The 17,356-nt window shown below is 30.0% G+C and overlaps 2 long non-coding RNA genes across 2 annotated transcripts; both read right to left on the bottom strand.

Moving 5' to 3' along the window:
* Positions 1-640: 640 nt before the first annotated feature.
* Positions 641-1,992, bottom strand: LOC149150426 (uncharacterized). The gene is made up of 2 exons (XR_016262607.1): positions 1,305-1,992; positions 641-1,199 (listed from the first exon to the last, which is right to left on the bottom strand). It is a non-coding gene; the product is annotated as an uncharacterized LOC149150426 (long non-coding RNA).
* A 4,792-nt stretch (positions 1,993-6,784) lies between these two features.
* Positions 6,785-9,073, bottom strand: LOC149150425 (uncharacterized). The gene is made up of 2 exons (XR_016262631.1): positions 7,258-9,073; positions 6,785-7,111 (listed from the first exon to the last, which is right to left on the bottom strand). It is a non-coding gene; the product is annotated as an uncharacterized LOC149150425 (long non-coding RNA).
* Positions 9,074-17,356: the final 8,283 nt, after the last annotated feature.

Genomic DNA, 17,356 nt, shown 5'->3' with positions numbered 1-17,356 from the left:
ATAACATAAATTGATAATTAAACTGGAAAGAATTCCAATAATCATCATTCTACAGGAAATTAAGTCCAAGAGTCTAACGTAAAATAAATTACCGTAAAAAAAGAAAGCTTCAATATTAGTAAGAACCCATACTGGCTATAGCTATTTGTCTGCGAAAATAAAACCATTAAAAACATCAAAATCCTTTAATATTTCTATTCACATATATATATGAAATATCAGTGATAAAAACCCTAGTTGACTATTCATTCTAGCACGTTCTGGAATTTGTATATAAGATTTAGAAGGGAATCGTATAACATTAAAAGCAGAAATGCTACTATGAAATAACTGCCACATCTAAAGGGCTCCACGCGCTACTTTTAGCCCCAACAAAAAAAAAAAAAAAACAACATAAATAACTAGACTCTGCAGAACGATATTATGCATATATCAAACTGAGAAATTTCTGAACTGTAACTATACTCTGTGCAAGACGATATTATGCATATTTGCCATATAATAAACTGAGAAATTTCCGAACTACGAGGGTTCCAAATTTCAGAATTACAATTTAATCAAGTATTCAAAACCTTATTGAAACCATATATATATATAAAGCTGTCATTCACAATGTCTGGACAGAGAAAGACTGTATTAGTGAGCCAGAACCATATTTTTATTAAAAGTTCAAATGACTGTGCCATGTACAGAATGGCGGTCTGAGAAAAACGCCCAAATTTCCAATATATGGGCGGAAGCCGTAAAGACTCTTATAGTTAATAAAACCTAAACTCTATGATCATAGCTCCAAATAGCCAAGAAAATCTACACAATTTCAATATCTGAAATTTTAGAAACCTCGGCTCCTTCAGCGAGAACCATATTTTTATTAAAAGTTCAAAGGACTGTTCCATGTACAGAATGGCGGTCTAAGCAAAATGCCCAAATTTTCAATATATGGGCCGAAGCCGTAGAGACTCTTATAGTTAATAAAACCTAAACTGTGTGATCATAGCTCCAAATAGCCAAGAAAATCTACACGATTTTAATATCTGAAATTTCAGAAACCCCGGCTCCTTGGCCGCAAGACTTTTCCATAGAAAGAGAACGAAAAGGAGTTAAATACCAGGTGCATGGTAGGTTCGGCCCTTGGAAGATGAAGCTGGTAAGAGGGTTTTCTCCACAGCGCTGTCCAAAAACTTCTGCACCTGTAAAACCTTCCACCAAGACAGTTGAAAAGACAACGTTAGAGATTAACCTTCAACAAGGAACTGTAATAACTCTCAAGAAGGAATAAACGCGGAAAAACATTGAAAACTTACCATTGAGAAGCAGTGTGAAAACCCTGTTGCAGAAGTTTGGAATCCAGAGCTCTGAAAAAATCAATGGCGGTATGACAGATAAGTCAGAGTAAAGCCAAGATGCTGGAGGACGGAGTGGATTTACAAGTAAACCACGACTACCGGCAGGTGACCAGGAGAACCAGAACCAGAATCATAAGACCCGAAACAGAGCCGAAGTTCGTCGCGATTCTGGAATGACACAATGACAGACAGAGATAATACCACCGGGAAATCAAGGTATGATTCCTCCAGCACTGTTCGATCCAACGAGTTGCCAAGAGCCGTCGATGGGGAAGGCGGATCCCAAGGGCAACGCAGGATGTGGACAACATGGAATACATCGGACTGCCACCTAGGCCAGAACAACCAGGGCCATTAAATATGCATAAGCCAAACGGCAGGTTTCGAAGCTAAAGCCAAATTTCAATTAAGTGCTAATCCAGTGTAGTACTGGAAATATAAATGTAGTTTGATCGAAAACTATATATTTAATCCAATGCGCGTGTAAGCAATTCCGCCATAATCATGAATCCAATACATAGATAAAAAGTTAAAATTTCAACTGTCATTTCATTTAAAGGTTTAACAATAGACTGTGTCATTAGTTATATAATGTTAATCACAGAGTATGATAATGCCAGGAATTATCAAGAGACAGTACTTGGTAACATGGTAATAATTTTTTTTTATACATATGCTATATATTAATGTATGGATGTGTTACATAATTGCATAACATAAATTAGATTTATTGCAAATTAGTTTTTCCAATAATGAATATTAGATTGATGATGTAGAAAACTTTTCTGCAGTATTAATGTTCTACATAGTTATAACAATTTTGTCGATTGTGATCCAAAATAGTTTTTTTTTTTTTTTTTATCAAATAAATATAAATCAACCTTTTAAATGGTAATTTAAAAAATGAAATTGATATGAATGACCCACGGATCTTTGTTTTTAGACAAAAGAAAGATTTGTATAGACTGAAGTAGCGTGCATGAGGTTGATCCCATCACATCGATTCTTATTATTTCAAAAACAAGTTCAACAAAAGAAATAATGAACCCAAACTTTACACGAAAATAAATCAGCAAATTAATATTCTAGCTTTTTTTCCTTTATGTTTTGAGAGGAGGAAACTCCTATTTTATAGACCATAGAAAAGTAAAAGCTGCCTGACATGTAAGGCAGATAGCTTTCGTCCTCTCTCTTCAAGTTGCTATCTCGATTCACGTGCTGTCACTCACAGGGCTAAAGCTATCTGCCTTGCATGTCAGGCAGCATTTACTTTTCTATGCTCTATGAAATTTCGCTATCTGCCTCGCATGTCAGTCAACATTTACTTTTCTATGGTCTATGAAATAAGAGTTTCCATGACAAGATATACACACAATACTTGACGTTAATAATTTCAAAGCAACCATGCAGTGATATTTTGAGATGACTAATCCTGATCGTATGAAACATTTTCTTGAAATTGAGGTTGAGAAATCTACATATTTTCAAAAGGTTCAACATCTCTAAAAGAAAACTAGCATATACACTAGTTTTAATAGGTAGAAAATTCAGTAAAAAAATGATAGATAGAAAGTGCCTAATCTTACTTTGTACAAAAGAGGAACCTTTTTTATTTTTCTTAGATACGTAAAAGAAAAGAAGACCCATACCAAAATGTTTAATTTTTTCCAATCTTTATGATTTTATTATCTATTCGTTGGCTACTTTTGGTTTTCAGCAATGGATATGAAGGAAGTTTAATTTCATAATTAGTAGGAATGGGTTTTAAGCAAGTTTCATCTTATAATTAGTTTATTTTCACATTTACTCATTCCTTTTTTAAGGTGCAAATTAATTTCAGTTTTACTTGTTATTTTTACATTTTATTATTATTAATTTTTGTTTTTTATTATTTAAGTTTATTATTTTTATTTTGAAAATTATTATTGTTCTTTTAATTTTCTCTGATTGTCTTTTGTTTTGATTTTGAATTGTCAAGAGTTTTCTACTCATCATTTTCTTGTGATATAATTTTATTTTATTTTTTGAGTTTCACACACAAAGTTATAGCCCTTGGAAGTTTTGTAATGCCATACTCTTTCATTGATGTGATAGATGACTTGTCCACTGGATCCAAGTGGAAAATGATTTTATTAAACATGGAATTTAATGTAGTAGATTATTTATCGTGATAACGTGGCAGGTTATTGAATATTCAGATCTGGACCTTTAACATTGCAATATTTTTTTCATAGATACATTTGGTCATGGATATATGTAGGATCTAAGACATCGACCTCATGGATGTCCGGGATATATGTAGGATCTAAGACATCTATCTCATGGATGTCCTAGATCCTTGATATATCTAGATTTGAATTTCATTAATTTTATTTTTATCTATGTTTATTTTTATTTTTTATTTTTTTTAATGTTTATATATTTAATTTAGTTTTATTGGACATTTAGACATATGGATATTCTTTTCATTTTACACAACATACATTTATTTTATTTTATTTTTTTAATACTCGTTATCTAAATTTTCTAAGAATATCCAAGCATCTAAGTGTTTTTCTTAGATACTACCTATGTTGGATTTTGGATGTGAATCTTGGATATGCAAATGCAACAAAAATTTAGGATGGGCTTCATGTTCCATATTTCTTGTAGCTTCACAATATCAATGCCATGAAATTTATTTCCACAATACATATTGGATAAATAATTAAGACACAAATCATGGTCTAAAATAATCTATAACGATAAGAAATGTTTGGTCCAAAATATGGAAATGTGAAGAACATTTTGGGAATTTTTTTTTCATTAATAGAAAAAATTTCCCTAATTGTTGGTGAGATAAGAGCACCCTAATTTGTTAAAAAAGAATTAAAAACCCACAAAATTAAAACTTAATAACTTAACATTATTATTTAAATTTATCTAATGTGATTTTTTAATTTGAAGTTGAATTTTTTATTTGATTGTATTTATTAATAATTTCATTTAAATATTTAATAAGATCATTTTTATAAATTATACAAGTATTTAAAATAAATTTACAAGTCAAACGTTACAAACTTAATAAAATAATAAAGATTTTTTTCTACCTATTAAGATATTATTAATTCTTTTAATTAAGAATTTTTTTAATATTTCATTTATATATTAATGTATTTTTACTTATTTTAGAAAAACAAAAACTATTTTTTTAAATAAATGAATAAATTGGTGAATACTTTAATTAATACTTCTCTTTTTAATTCATTTATTTTTTATTTTTTCCAAAAATATTCTATTTTAAGAGTAATACAAATATCTCTGTATAATGTAAATATCAAGAAATATATTTAAATGTTGCTGTGCATGCAAAAAATGAAGGAAAGAAAAGTAAACTAAAGTTGGAAAAGTAAAAAAACAAATAACAATAGAATGGTTTAAAAAGGTTATATATATCTATCTATATATATATATATATCAACATTTTTTAAGAAAGTTTATTGGAGGATCAATCTAATAAGAAATTAGTTGTAAGAAGAAAAAGAAGATTAACTATAAAAGGTTACTTTTTGTATGTTATTTGGGCTAGATTTGCTTGCTAGGAGACTAGAACTTTTGAGAATCTGGGTGTATAGTTTCACGAGGAGAAAAAGAAGGGTTTTTGTTTGTTAAGCTTTTCCTACTAAGAATTCTTATAGTGGGAATTTTTATGGGAGGATGTAAGTTTTGTTATTTAATTGAAGATAAAATTTTATTTTTCTACATTTCTCTAAATTAGACAATATTTTCGTTCATTTTTTGTTGTAAAAATATTTTCTCAGTTTAGTTATTTGGAATCCATAGGTAGAGTATGTTAAATTCTTCAATTTGGTCATTCATAGGTATGAGAATATGTTTATTGAAATTTTATAAATAATTATTTATTAAAAAAATAAATATATCTATATTTGTGTTTGATGTATTATTGTAAGAGAGAATTATTTCTTTTATTCAAGAGTTAATTATATGATCTTGTGAAACAACTGTTTTGGTAGTTATCTATAATGTATATAATTACAAATAGTATTTATTATAGTTGAAATATATATTATAAAACGTGGATGTTAAATGGCTATTTAGGATGTATATTAATTACAAATAGTATTTATTATAGTTGAAATATATATTATAAAAAGTGGATGTTAAATATTTATATCAAATTTAGTTGATTTCAACTTTTTTTTGTGGCAATCAGCTCCACATATTGATGCATATCATGATACCAAACAAGTATAGCCCTAATTCATACCTTGATTGGGTGATATTTCTCTTGTTGTTGGTAGATGAATTTTTTCACCTACTAACCATTGGTGCTACAAGGAGGGATGGGAGAGAAAATCTTACAAATCCTCTTTTAAAAAATTTGTAATTATTAATGACCTCTACCACTATTGGAGACATGATTTATGTTTTCCTACTATACTCGAAACATTTCCATAAATACAATCACTTGATTCTTGAAAGTAACCTTTACTAGAGATGGTAAAAAAATAAATTTCATTAATTTCTCAATTTAATCTCATTTTCTATTACTTAGATGTATGTAGTGAACATGAGATTTTCATATTATTTACTCTTATTTTACGTGGGAGAATAAGGAGTTGGCCTCACTCATTGAAATAGTTCATGGAATTATTTCTTGCTTCCCATCACAAGTGTGATTATAATGAAAAATATCTCTTCCATAAATTTAATGGAAGGATTTCTCTATTTTTGCTTTTTTCCTTGTATACAAAGATAGAAAAGTTATGACAAACATAAAATGATATAGTTGATTCTTTTGAATTAACTCTTAACATTGAAAATGTTGTTTAATAACATAAGATTAAACATTTTCATACACAATTTCCAAAATGCAAAGATTTATATATATATATATATATATATATATATATATAAATATAAATATATATATAAATATAAATATATAAATTAGCACCCGGAAATGAACCTTGATAATCATGATCATTCAACCAAGAGTAAAAACACTTAATCATCTATGCTTTGAGAGCTATTCTTCATTGTATCCTAATCTATTTATTGATGGTAATATATGTAAGAATTACCCATTTCATTTAGAATTCTTTTCATATATTAATTGATATTTATAAAATAAATAAATTATTATAAATCACAAGAATTATAGGTTTTCTATTAGTCTCATTAAAAGTTATGAAATAATAAAAAATTACATGCATATATGTTATTTATTCTAATGATGTTATTGATTCTAATCTATTATTCATTCAATCAACTATGTAATAATTATATATTATAAAAATAAATCATATAATGAAATATTTATTATATATTATGAAAATAAATCATATTATTAGAATCCTTTTATTTTTTAAATTTATTTTTCTATAAACATAGAAACTTACAATTTACTTATTTATTTATCAAGAACTAACAAAAAATAACTGCAGAGGCACATTGACCTTTTGTAAATTTTGCTGCCTTGACAATGTTGCATCATTTCAAAATTGATGTATAAGTTTGATAGGCCGTATCTATGATGATTAAAAAATGTCAATCTCAGGTGACAGACAGACTCTCCCTAATCCTCAGCGTTGCTAGTCATAAGTAAAAACGGATAATGCTTGGCATTAAATCCGGATGGCCTTTCATGTGAAAACTGGCCATAGACAAATAGCCCAATTTCAGAGATCCATGTAGCATACAGTGGATTGGCGCAACAGGCTAAATCCAAGTTAGCCAGTCAATCGTTGATGGTCTTCGACTATCTGCACATAAATAGCAAAAGTAATGTATAGAGGAGTAACATAAACAAATTATGTGACAAATAAAGTCTAGATTACGGAGCAAGAAATGAAAATAGAGAAAAAAAAGTTGTGCAAAAAACAGGCATTTGTGTGAAAAATAGACTTACTTCCACAAACCTAAAATAGACTGCCCATGCAAGTGATTGATGAGGGGCGACATATACTCACAGCTTTCAGTGTGGGCTCATGAATACCTTCTCTGCGTTAACCTCAAATGCCAAATTCTTTGCTAAAATGAGTATTTCTATAAATTATTGATTTTTATTCAAATGTATATTACTGTATATATTAATATACAGACTTCTCATTGTTAGATTCATTAAATAAATTCATATTACTACATAGGTTGATAAACATCCATCACACTGTTTGATTTAATTTTGAGACGGTAATGATAAACCCATAATCTTTAAAAACTTTAAAATTAAAGAGGTAATGATAAACCTATATATTTTTAAAGATGTTTTTTTTAATTCCTGGCTTTAAAAGTTGGTAAATTTATATAAATTAAATAAATCAAGAATTTTAGCAATTCCAAATTAGTTTATGTATTAAAAATGTATTTGAAGTAACACAAAATAGCTATTTCAACCAAAATTGTATAAAAATTTAAAAAAAATAAAAATAAAATAAAATAAAAACTATATTTTTATTTTTAATATTATAATTTAATTTCTTAAATAAATTTATATTAATATTATAATAATAATAATAAACCTAATTTACTCCACAGCATGTGGATTATTGTCTGAACTAGAAAATTATCCAACATTCAAACTCCATAACTTAACCTAGTTTATAGAGAGAAAGACAGTCATAGAGAGAAAGACTGTCATAGGAGCCCTAACCAATTATTGATTCATGTAACATTTTCTCAAAAATTCCTGGAATGAGATCTCTGGATAACAATCCCACTTATTGCGGTTAGAATTCCTTCTTTGGAAGATAACTTGACAATGATTAGAGCCAACATACTCTAGGGTTACATTTAGTCTTTCTTTTACATATTAAATATTTAAATAACAAAAATAATGATTCAAATTAATAAATTATTTTCCGAGATGTTTTTGAAATCCTAGATAAGCTCTAGAGTTTCCTAGATCATACCAAATAACATGTTATTGTGTACTTCTTGGTGGATAAAGATACAATTCCAAGAATTTAAAGCAGGTTCCAGAAACTTCTAACGATATTCCAAAAATTTCTAACAATAAAATTCCAGGATTTCACTGTTTGACTTATTATATCCGATTTATTATCTTCCTAAGTTAAATAATAATAATAATAATGATTCTAGTCTTACTGAAACAAATTGATCCATTAGAATGGTAAGACGATAAATTATATGGAATACTCATTTGAGCAAGAAACTTGACAGCAGAGGACATAATTAGACGTAAAACTCACAAGATCAAAGATCAGCCTTCACACAGAAGCCTCAGCCGAATTCGTTTCTTGATCCGGAAACAAAGCACAGAGTCGAAATTCCATAATAAGTGATAAAGTTTCACCTGTTACGACTCGTCCACCTTTATCAGCACTGTGTAGATCCGCAGTTTTATAATTGCTATGCGATTCCATATATGAAGTTCCACCATTCAACAGGGCAGTGCCAACAAAAATGTATTGCAGGGCAGAACTGTAGGTCTGGAATCCTGAATAAATAGGATTCTGTCGCTAGCTTAGAGCGTTGCTAAAGAAATGAGGCCACATGATCAGGAAGCTGTTTTGAACTCTGGAAAACTGGAGTGTTTACTTAATGAGATTTTTGGTTAGAATTCGGGGAAAGAATTTATGGTTAAATATTAACTTGCGTTGTTTTAAAACTTTGTTATTTTAATAAATCTAGGATTCTAGACCAATTACAATGGAAAATAAACAGAAAACTTTTTAAAAAATCTAGAAAACCCATGTGGGTAAGCTGTACAGACCAAATATCTGTGTCGACAGCTTATTGCTTGGTATTTGAAGCGGCAGGCTACTGTGTGTCTGTTTTCGGCCCATTGGATAAGAGTAGTAAGAAGCTTGACGAGAAGTTTCCGCCGGTATGGCAGCTCCGTGCAAACCTACTCCCAGCTCACAGTTCTGAACCAAATACCAATCAATTCTTCGATACCACAACAAAATCGGATTCCAGTAAAATATCTAGAACACACTTAAAACGATTACTGACAGCTTTGTGTTTCCACGAAAAGCAAACGAAAGGTGCCAGTTCCTCCTTTATTGTGAGTGACAGTGATCTAATTTGTGCGAAAATGTCATTGAGAACGAAAAGTTCAACCCTTTGTTCACACGTGAAGGTCTCTCTCTGCACGTGAATGTCACGTGAATGTCTCTCTCTGCATATATAAGTAGCCCCACGTCCGTCGCAAAACAAGATAAACATGCAACATAATCCAATGCCTTGGGAGGGAAGTAAAGTATCATGGATTCACCGATAATATTTGGATTTTTGTAATAAAAATAAAAGTAAGGGTTAGTCTAATTTATAGGGGAAATAGGTTTTTTTATTAAATCTATTAAAATTTAGGAATATAATTTCAAGATTTTTTGTGGTTTAAAATACATTTTTGAGTCTATATAGATTTAATGTCCTAAAACTCTAGGGCACTCTAAATATGTAAATTAAATAATTTAAACTATTTTTTTTAAATGTCTCTTGGATTTTAATAAAATATAAAGGCTCTAAGTTTTGCGAGTAATTAATTTACAAGTGATTACAATATTTAAATTGAAATGGTTTTTTTTCACCAATATGGACCATTATTTAATAATTAGTTATTAAAAATAAGGATAAATATGTTTATTTTAAAATAATATTTTTAGAATTTTAATTTAATTATTAATATTATTTATTAATATTTAAACATTTTTTTAGTGTATTTTTTCATAATAATAATGCGACAAATAAATACATGAATGTTTTTTATGATCATGTGGCTTCATTGAGGGGCCAATAGCATACCATCATGTGCATTCATATTGGGAGATATATATTGAAGAAAAAATGACATAATATATTGAACATATACGAATATAATTGTGTAAAATTAATAAAATAGATAATAAATAATAATCACAATAATATGTAATTAGAATAATCACTAGTTAAACAATGACACATCTCTCTACAGATATGACCGTTTGTGAAATGGTACTTATCTAGCTATAAATACAAGTCCCTCACTCTCAATTGTGTCATCATTCATACTCATACAGTTTTTAATATATATTATTATATCTCAATGGAGATCTTTATATTCCAAGTCTTCTATGGCATTTAACTTGAAGAACGAACTTTGTTCGCTTCATTTGGTATCAGAGTGCTCCTCCAAGTATACGAACTTTGTTCTTTCCATTTGGTATTAGAGCTACGTTGGCAGATCTCAACCATCAACTTGTCGTCGCCACTAAAGCATTTCGCTATACGAGTTGGAGTTTTTCCATTGTTGGTGAGGCCCTTGGCCACTTAAAAAAAAAAAATTAAATAAAAGACTTGGAAAAAAAATTATAAAAGAAAATAATAAAGAATACCTTTGGCCATTAACATTTCAATTATTCTAGGAAAAAAAAAGGGTATAGTCAGATGTAAATTTTGAAAGAGAACATTCATATATATAAAAATAGGTTCTACGTTATCAATAAAAAGTGCATGATAAATTGAAAAGGGAAGCTTTTCAAATATATTTAAAACTACACGTAAGAAGAGGAAGAGTAGATAATATTATTTTGATTCTTCATTAAGTGGTTTACAAACTCGTGGTATTAGCAACCCATGGTAATTGCCCATGGTATTTTCAGGGTCAAAGAAGAACAAAAAGAATACACAATACCTTTATGTGAATGGCAAGTTTTACTTTTACATGGAGAAAATTAACCGAGTCAAAGGAACATAAGTGGACATATATTTTATATTATACCCAAAATAGGTGAATACCCAAAATAAATGAATAACCACGTTTCACTAACTTGTAACTTTTCAAAAAGAAAAAGAAAAGATTATAAATAAAAGATATATAAAGAGAAGTTTTATATTATAAAGGGGTATTTTTAAAGAAAAGCTCAAGTCATAAAATTATTGAAAATATATATAAGTACACAGCAGGTATTATTATAGAAGGTTACTTAAAAGATCCATATATTAAAATATATAAAAGGTTAAATCTAGAACTATAAAGAGACATAAGGATAACAAGTTATAACAAAGGAAGAGTACTTTTTAAAAGCATTATAATAAATATAAGGAGCAGTTTATTTAAATAGTGGAGCTATATTAACTTTTTTTAAGTGGGAAAAAAATATGTATATTTTATAAATCAAGAAGGATATTTTTATAAGAGATTATAAAATGAATGATTGAAATAAATCAAAATTAAGGAAGTATTTTTCAAGAGTAAAGGGAGGAAAAAAAAAAGCAAATTATTGAGTAATACAAGTAGAGTCAATCATTGGTGTATCCAAAGGAAAGATATTAGTATTTTTATTAGTCCAAACATCGAGGGTAATTACATCAGTATTAATTTGGAAAATCAACTATTAGTTCTAGAGCCAAATATAGGCTAACAAAAAGGTTTTTTTGCTGAAAAAAATATGAAATTAATAATTTACAAGTGAAAATTGATCATTATGAGTAAATATCTCAATTGTGTGTGAACTTGGTTCAAGGAATTAGGTACGTTCATTTTAAACATGAAAGAAAAAAAACCTTGTTGTTCCCTTATAAGAAGAAGATGATCACGTTCTAAGACATGACAACAAAATCAGAACTGATAATGCCTTCAGCAAAAGATCTTACGTATATTGTGAAACTAATGTTTTAAGAGAATCTAGAAACAATATCAAAGAAGTAGAAAGAGATTGAAGAAGCCATATCCAACAAAAATATGGAAAATTCATGTTTGAAGGAGCATAGTAAAAAATTAATTACAGAAGTGAGTAAATGTAAAGCTAAGAAACACCAGTTAGAACAAGAAAAGGAATTTTTTTAAAAGAAACTCAACAAAAGTACATCAAGAAAATAAGAGGAAAGTTTATGCTTAAAGAACCTTAACCAAAGGTTATTGGAACAAATCAAGTGTTTAAAATATGAGAAGCTTGAAGACCAAAATAAAATTGATTTAGAAAATGAGGAACTCTTATGTCTCAAAAACCATAATCAAAGTCTACTAACTCAAATTAAGAAACTTAAGGATGATAAGAAATCATTGAAAAATAAATTAGAAGAACTAATCACGATAGAAGTGTCAAAGTCTTTAGTCCAAGTGGAAGGAAAAACAACAAATACTGATCCAGTCAATTTCACAACTCAAAAAGATGACAAACTCGTTGAAGTGAAGATGTACTCAAAAGTAGTAGTTTTGTCAACAAAAGATTCAAGTGAACATCCACAAATTAACCATTCAACTTCCATAATTAAAGGAAATCGGGAACTTCAAATAAATCAAGAAAACGACACAAACAAGATAAGGGAAAATCAAATCACTAGAATTCATTATCGACATCCGAATCACAAGAGTAGATGAATAAATCATGCTATGTATTGAGAACATAAATAAAAAACTGATGATCCGAAGAATACTAATGTCAGTGTAATCCACTCATGTGATAACAATTCATTACAAGTTTCTAGTAACCACAAGATTCTACCAAAGATTAATTTAGGATGGTTTGATCCCTTTTCATTGCAAACCTTTTTCATTCTCACTTAGAAGATGATATCCACTTGTATCAACAAAGATGACGGTTCCAAAACGAGAAGACATTTGAAACAAAAGAAAAGATCAAACATTTTCATTAGCAAGCTTTTAGGACAAAGCTTTTTGAGGAGGAAGGCAATGCTATGAATATAAATATGTAAAATTAATAAATATAGATAATAAATAATAATCACAATAATATGTAATTGAAATAATAAATAGTTAAACAAAGAGGCATGTCTCTATATAAATGATCCTTCATGAAAAGGTACTTACCTGAATATATATACATTACCCTCGCTCTCAATTGTATCATCGTTCTTACTCATACATTTTAATATTTATTCTTGTATCTCGATGGAGATCTTTATATTCCAATTCTTCTAGAGAATTTAACTTGAAGAATGAACTTTGTTCACTTTAGTATATAATAGGGTTAAAGGGTTTTAAATTTGTCAACCACACACCAATATAGAAAACATCCAACTAGATCTAAAAACCACCTAAAGACTAGGAACAAACTTCTTCTAGAATTAATGAGCATGCCAAATATAAGTAGGAGTTATATTCTCTATTGCTCCCACTTAACTACTACCTGTTTTAATCTTTATTTGTTGAGGTTTTCATCTATATCTTCTCTCTAACACACACCATACTGAAGATCCTCATATTCAACACAATCTACCTTTAGTCTAACTTGGCACTTGCACATTGTACCTTGATCATGAAAATGTCATCAGACTGTCAATGTCCATATAAAGCAACAACCATCCACCAAAATGCATGGGTACCTAACTGCTACAACTTTTGGTCTAATAGGAAGTCTTTCAGATACATGGTTCATCCAACTTCTTCATGAACTCCCTTTGCATATAAAATTTCACTTCATGGAGTGTAGAACCAATATGTTCTACCTAAGTATATCCATCCAACACATGGAACACTCTTTTAGAGTGTTAAAAACTCTATAAGAAAGGCTACTAAGCTAGGCTAGAAAAGAAACATCATGCCACTAGGGAACACATGACAAAGGGGTATGCATTCTTATTCATATCTTAAAGTGATATGAGCTTTCCAAGTTACATAGATCCATGTACAATACACTCCAACTTAAAGATACTAGGTACATAAAACATTTCAAAGACCACAAAGAACCACTACAAAACGTGATATCAACACATAACATGTAGACTTTCTATAATTACAATGTGTGATTCACATTATAATATGGCATGCTTTATTTCAGACATGAATTTACTTACACTACTACACAGAGGGGGGGTTTTAAGACTATTGAAAACGAATTTTGAGTAAATTATCTTAACTTGAGACAAAAACAAACTTGTAAGTTGTCTTAAATATTGTCTTTAAGTGAGTGTCTGAAATTATTGTCTTAAAAAAATGTCTTTATAAAGACAATATAGAACATATGTATTATTGTCTCTCAAGAGACTATAGCTACCATTTAAGAAATTGTCTCTATATTGTCTCTATAGGGACAATCTATCTCTAATCCTACTTATTGTCTCTCTAGAGACAATAAACAATTATCTTTACAAACAAATTAATAAAATGTGAATAATTTTGTTTCTTCGGTAATTAAGTCAAGTTACGGTATGATGGAATCAAAGCACCAACCTCCTTCTTGCAAGGTAGGTTCTCATGCATTGAGCTAACAACCTTTAAATAAATGTGTTATTTAGATCGAAAAAGATAAAAATCAATAATCGAAATTGTATCATTATATTAGTGAAAAATTATGTTACATATTGCTACATGATGGATTTCAATGGAAAGTTACTTCGTTGAGTTAAGCTAACATTTTTAACTATTCTAAAAAATTGGAACTTAAGGATATATGGTACTTACCCTCTGAAGATGAAGCATTAAAATCTCAAAAGGTGTTTGTAGAAGCATGGGATATTGAGAAAAAATTGTTGGTGATAAATAATCCCTAAGGCCAGTGTTGAAATCCTCAACAAAGCGGAATAGATCAACCAACAAAAAACACTCAATCCAGCATGCCAAACATTTGAATTACTAATGTTAGACTTAGGTACATACACAGGGGTCCTATGTTTGAAGCTGTTCCCATAGGGTCCAAACCTTCTACTTCCTCTAAGAGGTGCAAATCTATAAATCAATGACAAAAGCATAGATAGAATATATAATTCAAAGTACATGCATGAGAATATGTTAGATCATTATAAATAGCAATTCAAACTATCATTCATAAGATGACAACATATATCAGGAACAAGACATGAATTTATTTATTGATGAATAACAACAAGTACAAGATAGATACAACCTGATCCAAGGCAAAGGCACTGACAAAGATTTCCTCTATATCCGTCTAGCCCAAGAAACTAAGTCAACCTCTATAATAGATGTAAGAAGATGCTAGATAAGGGGAATGAGAATCTATACAAAGGAAACCAGGGTTTCCTAGAGACTAGGAATGTAAGAGGCACGAGAAAAGCAAACTTGATATGGGGGAAATCAAGTATAATGTCATATCTCTCTTCTTCTATCAATTAGGCCTACCCAAGGGGTGTATATATACCACCTCAAATTGGTTATTTCAATTAGGCCACGGGCTCCTGTAGGTGGGTTCTCAGTAAAACCTATAAACATCACCCGGAAAATAGATTTTTATTTATTTTTTCAAATTTCAAAATGTATACATGGGTATAGTGTTATGGGACCCACATATGTACGCATTTTTTTGTGGGAAAAGTAATGTTTGGAATTTGAAATACATTTTTTAAAGATAAATTCAAGTTTTCAAGGGTAAAGGGACTGCCCAAGGCCATAAAAGAGTATTAGATCTACATGAGTGTTGGATGATGCTACAACATATGCCCCCTAATGTATGTGTTTAGAGGGTAACATGTTAGCCGAAATAAATTAAGTATAAAGATAGGATACATTCTAAAACTTAGGAGGATATCACCAAATTCTAACCCATCAAATACTTGTGGAAGGAGTTAGAAATAAAACTCTTGTATGAGGCGAGCATACCCATGCTTAGAAGTAATAAAGCATGTCTGATGATCAAGTATAATATGGATCCAAAATGTATACATAAGTGTAAAAAATGAGTTGAAGAATATATAATGGATCATCAAATCATAGCCACGAAAGAACGCAATAGAGCTATGTCTCAATAACACATAGAAGGATGTCTGAACAAATATGTTGTATAATTGATCCTCATAAAAGTACCAAGTCATGTAAGTGAAGTAGTGGTACTGCATAAACTTTGGTGCCAACATATAGGATGTTTCTGAGAAAGTGTGTCACATATAGCGCTAAGAGGTGTCACTTGGAGAAAGGTGGAGGTATTATCAAGTGAACCAATATGTTGACACAACCTGAGGTCTTCACTAGTCGTAAATGGTACATTTCTACACCATGATAATGCATGAGCCGAAGTCGACCATCTGAGAAATAATTTGATTCCCTGTCATTGATGTGTATAGTGAACAAATGTGAGACAACTCACTAATAATGATAATGAGTGCCAAGGTTCCCCAATAGAATCTAACAAGTGTGAATAGATGTGTTGAAGTCGAACACTTGAAAGAATATACTAATTAGGAGACATTGATGTATTCTCACTGCCGATAGGGAATGTGTCTGTCACTAATGACTGCAAACCGTGAGGTACTGAAAAGGGACTCTAGACCTTGTTCCCCAGGCAATGAGTTAGAATCGATGGGAGAATATCTTCTTAAAGGAAGAAATTAAGGCATCCCACATCAACCAGTTCGAGCTTAACCTGTAGGCCAATACTTTGGAAGGACTCATATAAATAATTATGAAAGTAACCACCCCAAAGTACATTTTTGGTGTGCATAAAATGTAGCTAGTGCACGAAATAAATCCTCTAAACCAACAAATAATGAAAGTTGACACAAAGGTGAGGAATTCACCAATAGGGTTAAATGGACACCAACTAATTGCATGAATCCCATGTGTGATAATGTAAGATGGCATTGAATACAATAGAAACCACTCAGTGAAAGACCCATGATACTAATTGATGTTGATCACAAGGTCACCTATTAATAATGTAATTAGGGCTAGGGTGGAATCTATGTCTACTCTCATAGTAATTTTTTAGAGTTTATAGGAGCAGACCTACCAGTAAGAATTCAATGGGGACCTTCTTAACTGACACAAGTAAAGAAAGTAACTAATGTGATATTGATAATAACTTGATAGACCAGGTATGACTAACATAAATGAGTCAAGTGATAACTTAGAATGGTTGAAAATAGGTTGACTTCCCTTGAACAAAAGCACGAATTTATGTGACTTTATGGCAACATAAAATATCTTTGTATAAGTTTGTGATCGAGGAGGAATCAGCAAACCCTTCATATGATTGGAAGAGTTAACCAATCAGTGGAGGATTGGATTAGAAACAAGCTTTAGGTTTCCCTAAAGTCAAAGTAAGTCCCATCCCAATGGTGGAAAGACTCATTTTTAAGTGCTTTATTAA

Source organism: Pinus tabuliformis, chromosome 9 (genome assembly GCF_031772625.1).
Source record: "Pinus tabuliformis cultivar Carrire ecotype Pingquan chromosome 9, CPIR1, whole genome shotgun sequence".
Taxonomy (NCBI): Eukaryota; Viridiplantae; Streptophyta; class Pinopsida; order Pinales; family Pinaceae; genus Pinus; species Pinus tabuliformis.
This window is presented reverse-complemented; position numbering and strand designations above follow the sequence as displayed.